We start from the raw sequence: 20,490 nt of genomic DNA, 5'->3' as shown, positions 1-20,490 counted from the left end.
AAAAGATAAGTTTAAAGATTTAATGGTAAATTACATCCGATTGGCATGAAAGTTGGCATGCATGTTAAGAACATATAGGAAATGTGATCCAACGGTTGAATTTTCAAAATATGAATTCAACAATAAGTTATTGGTTGGTGTAACATTTTTTAGAGTTACATCACGTGTTACTTGAACCCAATCCTATATTTCTTAATTTGTTGTGAATTTTTTCAAATCTATTGTTAGATTACATTATCTTCATATATTTTTCATGCTTACAAAATTTCAAGGTGATCAAATATTAATAGCCATGTCATTAATCAATTGTTTAAATTTAAGTTTTTGTAGTTTAAAATAACACATACAAGATGAGTTTAAAGATCAAATGGTAAATTACATCCGATTGTTATGAAAATTGTCATGGATGTTAAGAACATATAGAAAATGTAATCCAAATGTTGGATTTTCAAAATATGAATTCAATAATAAGTTATTGGTTGGTGTAACATTTTTTAGAGTTACATCAGGTGTAACTTGAATCCAACCCTATATTTCTTAATTTAATGTGAATTTTGACAAATCTACCGTTAGATTGTATTATCTTCATATATTTTTCATGCTTACAAAATTTCAAGGTGATCAAAGATTAATAGCCAAGTCATCAATCAATTGTTTAAATTCAATTTTTTGTAGTTTAAAATAACGCATAAAATATGAGGTTAAAGATCAAATGGTAAATTACATCCGATTGTCATGAAAATTGTCATGTATGTTAAGAACATATAGAAAATGTAATCCAACGGTTGGATTTTCAAAATATGAATTTAATAATCAGTAATTGGTTGGTGTAACATATTTTAGAGTTACATCAGGTGTATCTTGAACCCAACCCTATATTTCTTAATTCAATGTGAATTTTGACAAATCTACCGTTAGATTACATTATCTTCATATATTTTTCATGCTTACAAAATTTCAAGGTGATCAAAGATTAATAGTCATGTCATCAATCAATTGTTTAAATTCAAGTTTTTGTAATTTAAAATAACGCATAAAAGATGAGTCTAAAGATCAAATGGTAAATTACACCCGATTGGCATGAAAATTGGCTTGCATGTTAAGAACAAATATAAAATGTGATCCAACGGTTGGATTTTCAAAATATGAATTCAACAATAAGTTATTGGTTAGTGTAACATTTTTAGAGTTATATCAAGTGTAACTTGAACCCAACCCTATATTTCTTAATTCAATGTGAATTTTGACAAATCTACCGTTAGATTACATTATCTTCATATATTTTTCAAGCATACAAACTTTCAAGGTGATAAAAAATTAATAGTCATGTCATCAATCAATTGTTTAAATTCAAGTTTTTGTAATTTAAAACAACACCTAAAAGATGAGTTTAAAGATCAAATAGTAAATTACACCCGATTGAGATGAAAATTGGCATATATGTTAAGGACATATAGAAAATGTGATCCGACTGTTGGAGTTTCAAAATTTGAATTCAATAATAAGTTATTGGTTGGTGTAACATTTAATAATAAGTTATTGACCGCACCTTTCTCTAAATCCAACTGTTTGATTGTGACCATAATTTACCAAAGTTAACCTTTCATTGTACTTTTCAAATCCAACAGTTAGATTTCAAATCTAAGAATGGCATGTGATGGACATGTGTTGTGTATATATGACTACATATATTTTCTCAATCTGACCATCCAATTGGTCTCAAATTTTACCAATACCAATATGTTACCACACTCTTCAATCCTAATAATCATCAACTCCAATGGTATCGGGACCACTTTTATGTTTGATCGGGTTTGACCAACTTTGACTAAACTTTGACTGCGCCTTTCTCTAAATCCAACCGTTTAATTGTAACCGTAATTTACCAAAATGAACCTTTCATTACACTCTTCAAATCCAACCATTAGATTTCAAATCCAAGTATGGCAGGTGATGAACATGTATTGTGTACCTATATTGCTAAATTTAATAATAGCAATGACCATTTTTTTAAAATTTTTTTTAATAAGATAGAACGTGTGACAATTTTTGTTGTGTGGTATTTTTTTTTAAAAAAGTTGTGTGGTGATTTTTATTGAGTATATGTGATTGTTTTTTGTTTTTAAATTTTATTTCATAGCTCATTAATATTAGATTCTTAATATTTTACACTAATTAACTCACTTAAATATATAGATGTGTTTGATTCATGTACAATTACAAAATGCATGACAAAATGGTAATTGCCAATCAAAAATGGTAATTAATTAAAATTGTCTTCTTTTATTTTTATTTTTTTTTCCTTAAAATAAATCTCTTTTTTTATTTTTTACCACCCAAAGTTTCCCAAAAATTTGTTTCCCTCCTAACGTTTCACTTAGCTCCTCCCAAAAAAAGCCAAAATTTTAGGACTAAGGCTATGTTTGGATTGGGCTGAAAATAGAGCATGTTTGCGTCTGCGTTTTTTTTTTTTTTTTTTTTTTCATGCGTTTGTGAGACTTGCGGCTACTGTTCATGTACTGTTCAATGAACAGTAGCCGCAAAGTTTGACTTTTCTATTTTTTTAGTCAATTAGTTCACATCGTGTATTGTTTACGGACCCACAAATTTCACTTTTCAGCAACTTTTTCATTAAAAATGGGTCCTACGTTACTATTCACACATTTAAAAATTATTTTGCTATAGTGTTTTTCAGTTTCAGTTTTCAGTTTTCAGCTGTATCCAAACGGACCCTAAGAATAATTATTACGTTAAGAATTTAAACTTCTATTATCAATTTTTTTTTTTTTTTTATCATTTTTGAATTAAAGGTAATAACAAAGTTGCCATCCCAAATGGGTTGATTGAAACATCAGATATTAACTCCGTTTGGGAGTTCATAAGGGAATGGAATGGAATGTATTTAAGCAAGAGAAAGGAATGGAAAAGAATGGAATGGAATTAAATTAAGTAACCTTGATTGGATGTTTTAAAATGAAGGAATGGAATGTAACTAATTTTGTTTAGGAGCAACATGGAGGGAATGGAATGGATTCATTTTATAACAATATTACTATTAGACCCTTATTTTAAAATAAATAATTGAATATACAGGGGTATTTTGGAAGTTTTAGTAAAAAAATCATTAAATCTAATTTCATTCCCTCTCATTCCTCCCAATTTCGGGGGGAATGAAAATTTGAGGTTTTAAGGGAATAGAGAGGAATGAGTGTTCCCTCCTACTCATTCCATTCCCTTCTACTTAAACTCCCAAACAAGGGAATGAGCTTTCCATTCCCTCCATTAAAACTCTCAAACAAGGGGAAGGGAAGAATATTCTAAAATTATTCTTTTTATTCCTTTCCATTCCATTCCATTCCCTCCTCCCAAACGATGCCTAAATTATGTTCTTATCAAAAAAGTATCAAAAAGAAAAAAAAGGAAAAAAAAGAGCATGTCATGCCTAGGAAAGAAAAAGAAAAAACAAAAGTAGAAAACAAAGGAGGATTAGCACAAAAAAATAATAAATAAATAAAGAATTAGAATTAAAAAAAAAAGGATCAATGGATAAAAACAATACACCAAGAAAGATCAACGGATAAAAACAAAAGGCAAAAGTTAGGGTTTTTTTTTACCCTATCACATTTTCAGCCGCCTCACTCTCTCTTCCTCATCCTCACCGTCGGTTCTCTCTCTCCCTCACAGCTCAAATCTTCACACAAACACACACAGAGCAAAGAGAGAGAGAGAGAGAGAGAGAGAGAGAGAGAGAGAGTAGAGCGAGGAATGCTCGAAACATCGAGACTCAACCGATCTCCAAAACGATTCGTTTCATCTGAAACCCTAACCCTAGCCCTAGCCCTAGCCCTATCACTTCACAGATCGATGGTTTCGACGATGAATCTTCATTTCAATTGAAGAAAATCTTTGAATCTCGAAAATCGGTGTGACCTTCGCGGTATTGATTTGATTTCGATCAGTGAAGTTGGCGATCTCGGCGGTTGCAGATCTGACCGGAGAGAGAGTGACTGACTGAAAAAGACACGAAACGATGCCGTCGCCGTTGCAGGAGGCGGAGGTGAAAACACTTTGCGATCAAGCGAGGGCGATTCTTGTTGAGGAGTGGAACGTACAGTCGGTGAAGTGTCCGGCGACAGTTTGCGGTGATATCCATGGCCAGTTCTACGATCTCATCGAGCTCTTTCGGATATGGGCGATTATGTAGGTCAGTATGAAACTGTTTTTAGCTTTTTTTTTTTTTTTTTTTTTCCCCAATTTTCCTTTGAATTTTGCTTTTAATTTATTTGGTTTTTTCATTTTTTTTTTTTTGAAAAATTGTGCTTTTTAGCTATTGAAATTTTGAGGAAGAATTGTCTTAGACCTGTTTATGGTTGAATATAAACGTATATTTGTGTATAATTATTTGTTTTGGGTATATATATATTTAAGTAATTAGATTTAAATTTATATGTTAATTTTTGTATATAAAAGCATTTGATGATCAATCTCAATTTGTTGAATGGGTGAGTAATGGATCTCAATTGTCACAATTTGTTTAATCGTGATTATTTGAAGATTTTTTCATGCAAGATGCTAGTGTTGTTTTTTAAGTATTCAAGGCTATAATTGGGCACCATTTTTTTTTCTAATGATTGGTTTATGGAAATTTTATAGCTCGGTTCATGTTTTATCTTCGAGATCTGTAAAAAGTCCAATGATGATACCGTAAAGACATGTATATCATCACCTTCCCTCCCTATCACATTTTCATTAAATCCAATATATAATGTTATAAATGCTAAGTGAATGTTTGAAGAGGACATTGATGCAAAGTGAAAACTCTTGTTGATTTAAGATGAGATGTAATCTGACTTATGAAAAAAGAAAAATGAAAAAGATGAGGTGCAATTTGTCCAGCAAGTCATGCTTAGAAACTACTAGTTGAAAATGATTTATTATATTTTCCAGAATATAACTTTTAAAGTGCACATATTTGCTATGATGTTATGTGGTGGTTTCTGGACAGTACATATACTGAGTTTTGAGACTGCCCTGATCCATGAGAGGTGAAGGAATGCACATCAGCCTTGCTGCGTTTTGCGAAGAAGACTAACATCCCCATTCTTTTGGTGCGTATACATTGTCCAAGTTTGAAAGGAAGCCAACATTTGACATTTTTGGATGTATATTCATCACATCTAGGTCTGAGTGTTTAAGATCATCCCTAATCTTTTTATTTATTTATTTATATTTACTTTAATAAGACAATTTAATGTTTTATGTTAAATCCTTTAAGTTGCATTTGTCAGCATTTGGGGTTTAAAATTGTTTGGCATGTCTTTAGCTAGGAAGCATGGACACGGACACGGACACGGACACGGACACGTGCACGGGTTCTAGTATGACATGGCAATTTTTAAAAAAATTAGGAATCGGAACAGTAGGGATACACATATTAATTAATTATAAAACTTAATCATATTTTTATTTTTATTTTTAAATATTGTTAAGATTTTGTTTTTTTTTTTTTTCATTTAATGTTAAACATATATCAATTTAAGAGCAATAATGGATAATAGAGTAAATTCATGACTAATAAATGATGTTTAGAAATTAGAATACAAACTAAGAATGAGATCCAAAAGTGTAAATAAAAGATAACTAGATAAGTGTTCAAGATTGAAACTACAAAGAAATAAAAGATAAGTGTCCCTCCCATGTACTGCAATTTTTCAAAAAAATAAAAATAAAAATAAAAGGAAACAGCTGGAGTCTCCCAGATGTGTCCCATGTCCGACACAAGTACGGCACACCAAATGAAGTATCCATGCTTCTAATTATGCTTCTAATCATGCTTCTAATCAATATGGGATTATTGCACCCTCTTATTATGCTTCTAATCAATGTGAGATTCTAAAACCAACAAGTAAACCTCTAAGCTTATCCCTTCATGGGTTGGACTTAACAATTTCCCCTCTAGCCCATGTGATATCTTCATTAGTATCCCTTTTTGTACTTTCTTTGCTCCCTTTTGTTGGGAAAGGGAGCTCCCTAATGTCCTTAACAAAAGATATGATTAGTTGAGTTTAAGAAAATTTTAAATTCTCACTCAAACTCAGCTTCATAACTAAACCAGTTGCATTCTCTACAAATAATCCTCTTTTCTATCTATTAGTATCTTTCCTCTTCGGTTGTTGAACTAAAGGCTCCTCTTTGCTTTTGCTCCTCTATGCACTTCACATATCTCTTCCTTCATTACCACCAAAACAATTCTATTAACTTATATAACATTGCCTCATATAGAATATTATTCATAGCCAAAATAATCCTAGCAACCTAAAGAAATTATATTTCTTCTCAGAAAACACTGATATTAACTTATATAACATTGCCTCAACTATTGAATCTTGATTTCTTTTTTCGTTTCTAACTTCTGAGAAAACACTGATACTATTTTTTTTTTAATTAATTATATTGATTAGAAGTAGTGTGAAATATTGGATATATAAATATTGGATATATAAATATTGGTTTTGTTGATACTAATTTTTTTTTAAACTTTAATTATTTCATTGTAGTTATTTGAGAGACAAAATCAGGCATTTGGAGGAGGCCCCCACTCAATCAGGTATGTCATTCTCTCTCTCTCTCATTCATGGAATTTGATTCTTTCTTTGTTGTCGCGGTAGATTCCAACTCTCCAATACAAAAGCCTTTTTTTTTTGGTTGTTGTTGTTGGTTCGGAGATATTAATGTAGGATTATGCCATCTGAATTGTGTTTGTGTTGAGAACTATGCAATCAGATCTCTAGAAAATAGTTTTAGGATTTTTTATTATTATTATTGTTTTTCCATTTGAGATCAAATCATTAATCACGGTCCTTTAGGTTTTTCATTTTAGTTTTTTTTTTTTTTTTTGGTGATTTATGTTTTGCCAAGGCTCCAATGAAGAGAAACCATCTGTGGTAATTCACTAGAATGTTTTACATTTAAAACATAAAGAAAAACCATGTGGAGAAAAAAAAAAACGAACTTGACTTAAAAAAAAGCGACTTTGGCTTTTGGTATTATCATTAGTGGCTTTTCAAAGCACCTTTTCTTGTATAATAATTGGCTGCTCTTCTCTTTAACTGATATGGACAGATGGTGCTGGTGGTAAAGGCACATGGGGAAAACTCCCTGACACTGATGGGTGTTGTTCATTATGGATATTGGATGTCTAACATGCTTCTTAAAAACAAGAAGAGAAAAAAAGGGGGGAAGTAAAAAAGAAAAAAAAATGGTATATGGGGTGTTTAACATGGAAGTTGGTCTTATTTTGTTGGATTATTGGTAGTGCCTGTCTGCGATGTATATGTTAAGCCACAACCACAAGAGTATAGAGTAGTTCTTATTTTTGTTTCCCTTTTGATTGATCTTTATCCACCTCCCTCCCCTTCTTTTTTCTCTCCTTTTGATTATCACTAGTGGTATACCACATCTTTTCTTTTGTTAATTTTATTATGATGGATATAGACAATGTTATATAGTTAATATAATGTTGTGTACAAAGGACCACATCTTTTCTTTTATTATGTATTTGATAATATATTTATATGTTAATATTATGTTAGTTTGGAGACATTTGTGGTGTTGTTAATTAGTTACATTTGTGGTATTGTGTTAGTAGAGCTAAAACTATTATAGGTTCTTTGTAACAGTTAAAAAAAAAAAGAACCTATAGCGGCGGTCAAAAAGCGCTGCAATAGGTGCACATTTTATTTTTTTTAATGAAACCCTATAGCGGCGCTTGTCGACCGCCGCTAAAAGTCAATGCCATGAATTCTAAACACGTATGGTGGCGGTTTTATGCCCGCTGCAATAAACCTTCACCCGCCACTAAAAAGTACATATATAGCGGCGTTTTTCGCGACCGTCGCAATCGACCTATAGCGACACTGCAACATTGACGGGACGGCCCGCTGCAATAGCACCCGCCGTTATGGGTCAAATGTACCTTTAGCGGCGCTTTTGGCCCGCCGCAATAGCCCATTTTTCTTGTAGTGGCTATACTCTATGATGTTGATCAGTTCATGAGAGAGAGATAATGAGTCAGGTGATGAGAGAGAGCGAGAGAATGAGCCAGGGGTAGAAGACAAAAAGAAAAGAAAAAAAAAAGATTTTAGTAGTAGTAGAACAGTGCCTCACTGGATGTAGCGAGTTCAAAATAGATATTAAAATTTTTTGATAGTTTATTGAGACTAATGTGTGGGCTCTTTGTGGGTTTTTAGCTACATTTTTAACCTCAGGTTAGTTTACTAAGATTGATGTGAATGCTCTAAGAGACCTAAATTAACTATATTTTTAACCTCAGGTTAGTTTATTGAGACTAATGTGAATACTTTAAGAGACCTAAATTTAGCGTAATTTAATTTTGTGTGGAACTAATGGGCATCTTGGTCATTTTATTGTTTTCAAGGGTATTCTAGTAAGTTTGGGAAAATCCAAGATCAATTTGGTCATTTGGGTGAGGTTTAGGGTTAGTCATGTGTTTTTGTTGATCTCAGGGGTATTTATGTCATTTTGGTGAAGTTTAGGGTTAACTATGCGTTTTTGGTGAAGTTTAGTGTTAACTAAGCATTCCTTGTCTATCAAGAAAATTTTCTTCATCTTAAAAAAAAAAAAATGAATTCTTTCTCCGCTAATTTAAGGTATTTTTTTTTTTTTTTGTTTATGGAAAAGAAACTCTAATACCAAGTTAAAATCTAAAGAGAAAATAAAGTAGATATAGGAGAAATGTAGGTCTATATCAATTGGGAAGTGATTATAAGCTGGTTTTTTGCTTATTTTATGTATTATTTGTGGGTGTCATGTTACTTTTTGTCTTAACTTTAATACAAATAAACTAACTTTCAACTTTTAAATAAAAATAAGCCAGCTTTTAGTATTTTGTTTTATATTATTCAAATAAGTTACAAAAAATAAGTAATTTCCAAAGGTTTATTTATCAACATCCATGGTATAAAGCCTTACACAGCTATATCTTTGAGGGTATATTAGTTTATATAGACATTTCTTCTCCAAAAAAAAAAAAAAAAAAGATAAATTGCAAATTTGGATTTTACCACCAGAAGTTTCATAATTTGGATTTTACTTTTTGAAGTTTGAGGTGTTTGGATTTTATACTTTGATATTTAGAATTTTTTAGAATTTACACCCCTCAAATTTTGAGACTTTAGGGTGTGAAATCTAAACACCCTATTTAGGCCTCTTGGACCAATAAATAAATATTATAAACCCAAATATATTCTTCACAATTTTTATTTTTATTTTTTTGAGATCTTTATAAAGTCTATAATATTTTCACGGATAGAGGCTTATATCAAAGGAGGGATTCAGCAAATATATAATTGTGCCAAGATGAGTGAAAGTTCAAATATGTGTATAAACACCCTTGAACGTTTAGACCCCCAAATTACAACTTAACCAATTCAAGCATTATGTCAAACAACTAGTGTGTGGAAAATGAACATAAGCTACAATATAGAATTGGTTAAACTATCTAAGCCAAATTAACATCACAATCACAGCAGATAATAAAAGGCAAAGATAAAAGGGAAGGAAGATGCAAACACAAAGACAACACGCGATATGTTATCGAAGAGAAAACTGAAGCCCTCGGAGTAAAACCTCTCCGCCGCCCTCCAAGCGGTAAACAATCCACTAGAAAATATAGTTGGACAGCAATAGACCCTCCAAGCCTAATCTACCCAATGCACCTAAGCCCTCCAAGCTTCTTGCTCCAACGAGGTTGCGCCGAACCTTTTTCTTTTCTAGCTTCCCGAATTCCGCTACTAGACCGTAGCATCAACCAATGAAGATTGGTTCCTTTCTAACTGCTTCCCAGAAATCCAAACAGCTTTCTCACAGTGATGAATATGGTGAGAACAAGGTTTGGTAAAATGCCTCTCAAGGATTTGACAATGGAGAGGAAGAGAGTTGAGGAATTTGAAGAGACTCTAATGTATAGATTGTGGGTGAATCAATCTTGTTTTTCTTTAGGGTTTCTCTCTCAAAATTCTCTCTAGAAGCTCTCTTACATTTGTGGGTAAAAGGGGTATTTATACTGGAGTGGGAGAGGAATGTGAAACGTCAGGTTTTACAAAACAGGGGTGGCTTGCGGCTTGACCTCGCGGCTTGACTAAGTCGCGAGATCCAGTCGCGAGATAACCGTATGGCCAGTTGTCCTGTTTTGTCCTGTAGTGCTCCAGCTAGCATGACTGTTCACCTTCCGGCATGCTTGGCACGTGTGCTGTGTCTGGCGGCTCGCAGCCGCAAGTCACCCGCGAGGCCATGCCGCGAGTCTCTGTTTTCTTGCATACTCTTGAGCAAACTTCACTCTATCTCACTCACTACCCTTACATCAGTCCCACCTAAATACAGGGTTTCTAAATGCTGAAATACAAGCAAATTTGGCACGGAATAAAGCCAATTGGATGGTTGAATAAATTCAACCTTACAATCTCCCCCTTTGGCTATTCCGTGACAAAACCCTAAAACAGACTCTAGACTTAACATGTGAGTTGGGAACAGTTGAACAAAACTCACTCACACCTAACTCTAGAAGCTATGAAGCACTTGAATCATATGAACAAAAAACTCTTGAAACACAACAATACACCATGATCATTGTAAGCAGAAAATCGTGAAATGCATATGAAACAGGCAATTTGTGATCAAGCAAAGATGGAGTTAAGAAACAAACCATGACTTGATCAACCAAGTAATCACTACAAGGTAGTGACCACAATGCTCATTCACACTTGGAATGAACACAAGGACATACAAGCTAACAAGCACAAGGCAAGATACTTGTATGATCAACACTCAACCAATGCATAATACACTAAGTATATGCATCTAGGAACAATCCTACAAGGGCACAAGAGTGACAGTACATAAATCAAAATGCAAGATATTTAGATAGAAGTACTGATTTCAACATAGCATAAAAGGCTGCGTTAAGCAAGGTACATACCATAAAGCCTACAAATTATGCATAAAAACATTAACCCTAAAAGCTTACATAAGCACATGGGTACAAACTACAATATTAAACTGAATAACATCAACAAAATATATAAAAGATTAAACCAAGAGTATAAGTTATGAATTAGAAACAAATATACACCAAAACCACAGTGTATCAAACCCATATAAATACTAAAAGTCCAAAAACATAAACCTATAAGTTTAGAGGATAAGACTTAAAACAAAAGAATGACAAAAGTGAAAGTTCAAAAACGTGTACAAAAACACTTTTGAACGTTTAGACCACCAAATTCCAACTTAACCAACACATGCAATATGTCAAACAACTAGTGTGTGGAAACTTAACATATGCTATAATATGAAATTGGTTATAAACTATCTAAGCCATAACAAAATAAAATCCACAGCAGATAATATAAAGGCAAAGATAGAGAGGAAGGAAGATGCAAACACAAAGATAACACCCGATGTGTTATCGAAGAGGAAACCGAAGACCTCGGCGAAAAACCTCTCCGCCGCCCTCCAAGCGGTAATCAATCCACTAGAAAATACAGTTGGGATACAAGGACAGCAATAGACCCTCCAAGCCTAATCTACCCAGTGCACCTAAGCCCTCCAAGCTTCTTGCTCCAACGAGGTTGCGCCGAACCTTTTTCTTTTCTAGCTTCCCGGATTCCGCTACTAGACCGTAGCATCAACCAATGAAGATTGGCTCCTTCCTAACTGCTTCCCAGAACTCCAAACAACTGTCTCACAAGGATGATGATGGTGAGAACCAGGTTTGGTATAATGCCTCTCAAGGTTTTGACAATGGAGAGGAAGAGAGTGAGGGAATTTGAAGAGACTCTAAGGTATAGATTGTGGATGAAGCAATCTGGTTTTTCTTTAGGGTTTCTCTCTCAAAATTCTCTCTGGAAGCTCTCTTTCAATCGTGGGTTAAAGGGGTATTTATACTGGAGTGGAGAGGAATGTGAAACGTCAGGTTTTAGCAAAACAGGGGTGGCTCGCGGCTTGACCAAGTCGCGAGATCCAGTCGCGAGTTAACCGTATGGCCAGTTGTCCTGTTTTGTCCTGTAGTGCTCCAGCTAGCATGACTGTTCATCTTCCAGCATGCTTGGCACGTGTGCAGCTTCTGCGGCTTGTAGCCGCGAGTCCACCCGCGTGTCCCAGCCGCGACACTCTGTTTTCTTGCACACTCTTGAGCAATCTTCACTCTATCTCACTCACTACCCTTACAACAAACCCACCTAGATACAGGGTTACTAAATGCTGAATTACAAGCAAATTTGGCACGGAATAAAGCCAATTAGATGGTTGAATAAATTCAACCTTACAATCTCCCCCTTTGGCTATTCCGTGACAAAACCCTAAAACAGACTCTAGACTTAACATGTGAGTTGGGAACAGTTGAACAAAACTCACTCACACCTAACTCTAGAAGCTGTGAAGCACTTGAATCATATGAACATAATACTCCTGAAACACAACAATACACCATGATCATTGTAAGCAGAAAATTATAAATGCATATGAAACAGGCAGAATGTGATCAAGCAAAGATGGAGTAAGATACAAACCATGGCTTGATCAACCAAGTGAACACCACAAGGTAGTGATCACAGTGCTCATTCTCACTTGGAATGAACACAAGGACATACAAGTTAACAAGCACAAGGCAAGACACTTGTATGCTCAACACTCAACCAATGCATAGCACACAAGGCATATGCATCTAGGAACAATCCTACAAGGGCACAAGAGTGACAGTACATAAACCAAAATGCAGAACATTTAGATTAAAGTACTGATTTTAACATAGCATAAAGGCTGCACTTAAGCAAGGTACATACCATAAAGCCTACAAACATAAACCCTAAAAGCTTACAAAAGCAACATGGGTACAAAGCACATTATATTGAATAAAAACTTAAACAATATAAACTAAAAGTGCTTAAAGTTTCTCCCCTTCAAAATGATGAGAAGCTGTGATGCACTTGGAACATATATACTTGTAACCTGAAACACTTGCACAAAACACATTAGACCCTCAAGGTAAAGCAAGTAATAAAAGGACAAGTATAATGTAACAGGCAAATTGCAATCAAGTAAACATGATGTAAAACATATGAGCAACTTGATCAAACACCAAAACAGTCATATAGAAATGACTACAATGATCACATAGCAAAGCAAATGATCATTCGAACATGCATTCAATGAAGCACAATAGCATAGGGATATATGCATGTCCAAAACACAAACACGATGCAATACAAGAAAACAAACACAATAAAGTTTTATTGTTAACACAATGTCTTCTCCCCCTTGGTATATGCATCTCCCCTATGGAATATCTCTCCCCCTACAAATGTGCACGAGAAATAGAATTTCTCCCCCTAAGGATGTGCACAAGAGTCATATAGAAATGACAAAATACTCCGGAATACTCTCTAGAGTATACTCTCCCCCTTTTTGTCAGGAATAGACAAAGGGTCAAGGAGAAAAAGAGGGCAAGAGATGAAGGTACGAACAATGCTAATGATGCATGAGGGGTGCAAGATGAATGAGAAAATGAAGCTCAAACCCATGACAAAGTAAAATGCTACAAAGCATAAGACAGACATGACATACTAGGATGAAGAAGCAAGGTTTATACCAATGCATGACAAGGGTAGCAAATGTGTGTGCAAGAGGTGGCTAAGTGCAATGCATGACCAATGCATGAAAAAAGCACATGTGGGGCAAGGTGTGTTAAATACACAACCAATGAACCAAACATGTTCCTAAAGAGGAAACATGAGAAACCCCAAAGTTTGGTACTCATCGGAGTCCAAACAAGCGAGAAAATATCTAAGAGGCATTTTATCAAACACCTAACATGCACACTATGAACAATAATGTGAAACAATGCATGAACATCATGAAATCTACCCTTAATACATGTTCTTTCTGCCACAAGGGGCCAACATCCAATGCAAATCAACAAAAGAAACCAATCCCATGAAGAAATTTGACAAAAATTAAGTTTTCCCAACCCCTATGATAAAAATCTCAACCAAGAGCACAAAACTCTCCAAAACATAATCTAAGGATCAAAATCAATGAAAAGAGTTTATAATTACCTTAGAGATGTTAATGGATTGAAAAACCATTCAAATTGGTTGGGTTTTGATGTAAAAATATTGAAAGAGGGGTTTTAGAGAGGATGGGAGAGGTTTAAAACAAGTTTCCCACAAAAAGCCCTTTAAAAAACTGTTTCTGGGCGTTTCGTGACTGGGCGAGTCGCGAGGTTCAATCGCGAGCAAGTCGCGAGCCGCGAGTTTCAGTCGCGAAAATTTTCGCGAGTCGCGAGTGAGCCGCGAGCAAGCCGCGAGTGAGCCGCCAAAAGCTTCTGGATGAACTCGCGACTGGGGTTTCGCGACTGGCGAGTCGCCAGCTAAGCCGCGAAAAACTCTGACACCTGTTTTTTAATTCAGAACATGTTTAAACATTGAAAAACAAAGTAAGCACTAAACATAAACACAAAAAGTGATAAAAATCACTTCCAAAAACATATAAAATGATCAAAAATCTTTTTGGATTAATCCATATAAGATTGAGCACACACACATTACATTTAGACAAGTACAATCTAACAAATGAATAAGACATTCATTGAACATTAGGCATGTGTGTTGTGTGTGTGTATCAAATGTGGAATAGTCCTTAGTCTAGAGTGAAGCTTCAATGATCAATTCAATCAAGTCATACACAACTAGTGCTAAGTCAAGTGGTCTATCTCAATTATAAAAATGAACATATATGACCTCCCACAAGAAAATGATTACATATGATGAAGCTTTTCATTTGGCTTCTTTACAATTCATAACATTTGATCATTTTGAATCAAAACATCTCATTTTGAGATCGATGCCTGAAATTTGTGATATTTCAATTTGATGAACAAGCCTTTGGCTTTTTGGGCATCATACAATTTCATGTAAGTCGCTTTCCCTTTTTCCTAGTCGAATACTAGTATGTGCGACGGCTTTTGCAGCTCATTATCTCTTTTCATTTTGAGATTTACATTTATTGAGCTCTTTAAGCAATAAAAATAAAAGAGTGGGAAGAGATATAAACACAAGTCTACGCATGTATCAAAACCAACATGACTATTGACTAATCATTCATGACAAGCTTGAAGATCGATTTACAACAATCACACAAAGATGTCAAGATTTTTCCCACAAAGACATAAGTGCAAAAATAACAAGCTAAGCTCGTAAATGCACAAAGCCATTTGTACAAAGGTACAAGGCCAAACTCACATGTGATATGTGCTCAAACATATACGATCAAACTTTTTGAATTTTTCACTTTTTATGTGGTTTTGGATTTTTTACTCACACAAAACTGAAACATAAAAGTAAGATCAAAAACAAAATAATGCATACAAATAAATGCAAGATGCACAAAATGCATGAAGATATGACATTTAATGCATGAAGGGTCCTATAAAGATCGAAAGAATAAGATCAAGGACCAAAAGAGCAAAAGCTCAACCATAGGAACCCTTCCTCATCCAAACGGAATGATTGTTTGGAATGAGTGTCTCATGGGAAGTGAGATGAGGGTTGGAAGAATGAAAACCGGAGATGCACATAGACAAGGAGGTAAGAGCATTAACCACTTTCTTCAACAACTTACCATTTTCCATCCAATCCGGTTTAGCTTTCAAAGCACAACTTCCAAAAAGCTCAAGTTTCTCTTTTCTTTTGATTCTTTTAAAAGCATGAAACTTAGAGCATTGAGGTCTTAAATGACCAAAGGCACCACAATGGTGACACACAATGTGTTTAGGTCTACTAGGTTTTTTGGGAAGAGATCTAGCAACAAAGGTTTGTTCTCTTTTTAACTTGGGGCATTGGGGTCTTATGTGACCAATCACACCACAATGGTGGCAAGTTGGAACAAACTTAGATCCATCCAAAGCCTTAGGTTGAGACCTAAACAGAGGCTTTGACTTAACAGCCTTTCTCTCCACCTTTTGATTTCTTTTATGTGGAGGAATGTACACCGATTTGTCCTTTAAGGTAGAACACACACTAGGCACAAAATCGGGTACCACAACATGATTGCAACAAATATTATCATCCACTTTATCAATGGGTTCAGCAATCAAACACTTGGCATGCATCTTAAGAGATTCATTTTCACATTTAAGATCATCAACAAGTTTGTTAGACAAAACAAGTTTAGCATCCAAGTCCATATTCAAACATTCAAACTCTTTCAGCTTTTCAAGAGAAATTTCAGCAAGTTTTTTATATTTTTCAACCAATTTGTTGGATTCATTTAGCTTAGCAATCAAATCATCCTTTTCACAAAATAACTTGCTCAAATTCTTTTGAAACTTCTTAGCATTTTTCTTCAAGAGTTTGTCAACAACACCAATGGATTCAAGTAACATGTCATCACACTTATGAGGATTAACACTCATAGAGGCATTTTCACAAACATGTGGCATGTTACATTCATCACCAACCAAATCATGCAAAGAGGCATACAACGCACAATCCATGGCAAATAAACACAAGGGGTCAAGGATTACACTTAGGTATTTAAACCACAACAAGTGTACCTGCTCTGATACCAATTGAAAGTTCAAAAACGTGTACAAAAACACTTTTGAACGTTTAGACCCCCAAATTCCAACTTAACCAACACATGCAATATGTCAAACAACTAGTGTGCGGAAACTTAACATATGTTATAATATGAAATTGGTTATAAACTATCTAAGCCATAACAAAATAAAATCCACAGCAGATAATATAAAGGCAAAGATAGAGAGGAAGGAAGATGCAAACACAAAGATAACACCCGATGTGTTATCGAAGAGGAAACCGAAGACCTCGGCGAAAAACCTCTCCGCCGCCCTCCAAGCGGTAATCAATCCACTAGAAAATACAGTTGGGATACAAGGACAGCAATAGACCCTCCAAGCCTAATCTACCCAGTGCACCTAAGCCCTCCAAGCTTCTTGCTCCAACGAGGTTGCGCCGAACCTTTTTCTTTTCTAGCTTCCCGGATTCCGCTACTAGACCGTAGCATCAACCAATGAAGATTGGCTCCTTCCTAACTGCTTCCCAGAACTCCAAACAACTGTCTCACAAGGATGATGATGGTGAGAACCAGGTTTGGTATAATGCCTCTCAAGGTTTTGACAATGGAGAGGAAGAGAGTGAGGGAATTTGAAGAGACTCTAAGGTATAGATTGTGGATGAAGCAATCTGGTTTTTCTTTAGGGTTTCTCTCTCAAAATTCTCTCTGGAAGCTCTCTTTCAATCGTGGGTTAAAGGGGTATTTATACTGGAGTGGAGAGGAATGTGAAACGTCAGGTTTTAGCAAAACAGGGGTGGCTCGCGGCTTGACTAAGTCGCGAGATCCAGTCGCGAGTTAACCGTATGGCCAGTTGTCCTGTTTTGTCCTGTAGTGCTCCAGCTAGCATGACTGTTCATCTTCCAGCATGCTTGGCACGTGTGCAGCTTCTGCGGCTTGTAGCCGCGAGTCCACCCGCGAGTCCCAGCCGCGACACTCTGTTTTCTTGCACACTCTTGAGCAATCTTCACTCTATCTCACTCACTACCCTTACAACAAACCCACTTAGATACAGGGTTACTAAATGCTGAATTACAAGCAAATTTGGCACGGAATAAAGCCAATTAGATGGTTGAATAAATTCAACCTTACAAAAGTATGTGTGTACTCCCCCTATCACTATGCACACTTCCCTTTGAACTTTCTCCCCCTTACTGAATGCTCTCCCCCTTTTTGGCACGAATAGCTAAAGGCTGTCGTCTAACTTTTGTTGAATAGCGTCTAGCTGATTCTCCATAGTCTCGAGACGCAACATGGTTGTTTGTGGAGTAGAGAAGTGTCACAATCTCATCAATGCGTTTCTGAATCTGTTCAAGTAAACTGCCCACTCTATCAGTATGAGGATCAGTCTGTGCTTGCGGAATACTAACTTGTGGAACTTCAGGAATAGCATGTGAAGTAGATGTGGTACGTGCATGTGTCTCTGACTCAGGGGCAGATGGAGTAACCGGAGAGATGTGTGCACTCTTTGGTGTTTTAGAGGAGTGACTTCTGCTAGCTTGAAGAGTGTACATGGAAATAGGACGCTGACGAGTCAACATTTTTCCATCTGTAGGAGGAACAATGCCTTCACGAAGAATTAGCTTCATGATGAGACTACAAAATGGAATAATTCCTCGAGCTGCAGTTCGAACCGCGGTCTTCCTCATGGTGTAATAGATGTGAGCACATATATCAATAGGGGCTCCTGTAATAAGATCACAAAGGAATAGAGCTCTCCCAAGATTGATGAAAGTAGTGTTGGACAGTGGGTAAAGATTAGTGAACATGATCAACTTCAGTGTGGTCAGCTCAGGTGCAAACTTTGCAGTGCTGATGGATGTTCTTGTATTGGATACTTCATGATCGGATCCTAGGATTTGTAGAATTTCTTGAATCTCTGGAGTTCGGTCATCGTACGGAGTTAGATCCACATTCTGAGGTCTAGTGATACCAAGAAGATCTGCGATGGAGTTTGGGGAAATGCCAAACTCTTTTCCTCTGACCCAGAAAATAAGTTCAGCTCCAAGATATGTTATCTAGTCCAATCTAAGTGTTTATGTGTGTGTGAAATTCCCTCCTAGAGACTTGAACACTAACCCTTACTCTCCACACCCTACAAATATTAATACTTGTGGAATAACTATCGTACTAAAAGTGAGCGATGGTAAAAATTTGGAGAGAGAAAATTTCTAGAAAGTTGAATAAAGAAACAAGACAATTATCCCTTGTCTATTAGCTAATATTAGTGAGTAAAAAATTTGCTACAGTAATTGCTACAATAATTGTAATTATCTAACACTAGCTGCAGACTCACGCGATGCGTGGGAATATAAATATTACGTAAAAAGGTGTAATATATATATATAAACCATTACTTCAAGTATTGTCTATTTGAGAAAAATAAAAATTCTACAAGTTTTTTTTTTAATGTTTTTTTTTTCTACAAATATATCATTTTATTATTATTAATTTTTTTTATATGTTTGATTAATATTTTTTTTAAGGTGAACCATATTCTTCTAACTTCTATTGTAGTGTATTATATTTGCTTAATATACAATTATATTTGCTTAAGGAATAAGGAAATTATCATAATAATCAAAACTTATTACAAAATTACAATGTTATCTTAACCAAAATTAAAATGAAACTAAAGAAATAAATAATATGCTTTATAATAATTTATTACTCAAATAATTGGTAGGTATATTCAAATTCATGTTTCCCAAAAAAATTAAATATTAACCCAAACTAAAATTCAACCAAAGCTATAAAAGGGAAAGAGAAGACTTTCTGATGGGATATTAAAAAAAAACATAATACCAAAACACATATTAAAAAAAAAAACCATCAACCTTAATTAGAGTTATAAGAAAGAATAAAAATTCACCAAGAGAGAGAGAGAGAGAGAGAGAGAGAGTACTCACAGTTTTGTGTGGGAAAAATGTGGATTGAATAAGAAAATGAAATCAAATTTATACAAAATAAAATGGGTAGAAGAAGAGGCAAATTATAAAAAAGAGGAAGGAAGTATAACGGTAAAGTAGTGGGGAGATAAAGAGGCAAAAAGGAAAGGGAAAGGTTAGAAGAAGTGTAATAGTAGGTGTAAAAGTAGAAGAAGAGGCAAATTATAAAAAAGCGTAAGGAAGTATAACGGTAAAGTAGTGGGGAGATAAAGAGACAAAAAAGAAAGGGAAAAGTGGAAGAAATGTAATAGTAGGTGTGTGAACTAATGGGGAGAAAAAAAGTTTTTTTTAAATTTTTTTTTTTTTAAATAGGGGGAAGAAAAGTTTAAATAGAGAAAAGAAAATATAAAAAATAAATGAATGACGTGGCTGCTAATGTGGCTCAATAAGAGCGTAGCAACAATAAATGATATGCTTCAACTTTTAGTAATATATAGATATAGATATAGATGTAGATTGGTGGGTAAAAAAATAATTTTAGTAGTGAGCTCAAATTAAAAATTAAAACTAATAACAATTTACCACATATGATTTTTGAGGCTTGAAGGAACATGAACGGATGTGGACCAGTCAATTTCCTTCGTGGGCTTGCTCATAAAAAGAAGGCATTGGATCATATTTTTATTTAGTTTTTACCTACAGTAAAGTGTTTTGTAAATTTTTTGTAGGGGCCATGGCCCCCTTGTAATACACATAGTTCTACCTTTGCATTTAATCACCTCTCTCTCCATTCCAGATTGCAAACCAAGAGTAAAAATGGATGATTTGGCTTAATGGACTTAAAATGAGATCCTTGTCGACGTTGTCGTAGCTTAGAAGGTTGAGATTCTTTGGATAGTGGAGAGATAGTGGCATTGTGGATGGTTGGTGATAATGATACTACAGAGCTGTG

The 20,490-nt window shown here is 34.9% G+C and overlaps 1 protein-coding gene and 1 long non-coding RNA gene across 7 annotated transcripts in view; one reads left to right on the top strand and one right to left on the bottom strand.

The window, feature by feature from the left end:
* The window catches only part of LOC126706966 (ankyrin repeat-containing protein ITN1-like), a 223,625-nt gene that overhangs the window by 177,794 nt on the left and 25,341 nt on the right, over nucleotides 1-20,490 (bottom strand). The gene's annotated exons all lie outside the window — the stretch shown is intronic.
* LOC126706971 (uncharacterized) lies at nucleotides 3,609-7,604 on the top strand. Of its 3 annotated transcripts, XR_007648779.1 has the most exons (4): nucleotides 3,609-4,204; nucleotides 4,654-5,181; nucleotides 6,558-6,607; nucleotides 7,123-7,604. It is a non-coding gene; the product is annotated as an uncharacterized LOC126706971 (long non-coding RNA). The 3 variants fall into 3 exon arrangements; XR_007648778.1 differs by lacking the exon at nucleotides 3,609-4,204 and having other exon boundaries at nucleotides 4,264-5,108; XR_007648777.1 differs by lacking the exon at nucleotides 3,609-4,204 and having other exon boundaries at nucleotides 4,264-5,181.

The sequence above is a fragment of the Quercus robur genome, chromosome 11, assembly GCF_932294415.1.
Source record: "Quercus robur chromosome 11, dhQueRobu3.1, whole genome shotgun sequence".
In the NCBI taxonomy this organism is placed as follows: domain Eukaryota; kingdom Viridiplantae; phylum Streptophyta; class Magnoliopsida; order Fagales; family Fagaceae; genus Quercus; species Quercus robur.
The sequence above is the reverse complement of the archived record's forward strand: the minus strand, read 5'-3'. Positions and strand labels throughout refer to the sequence as shown.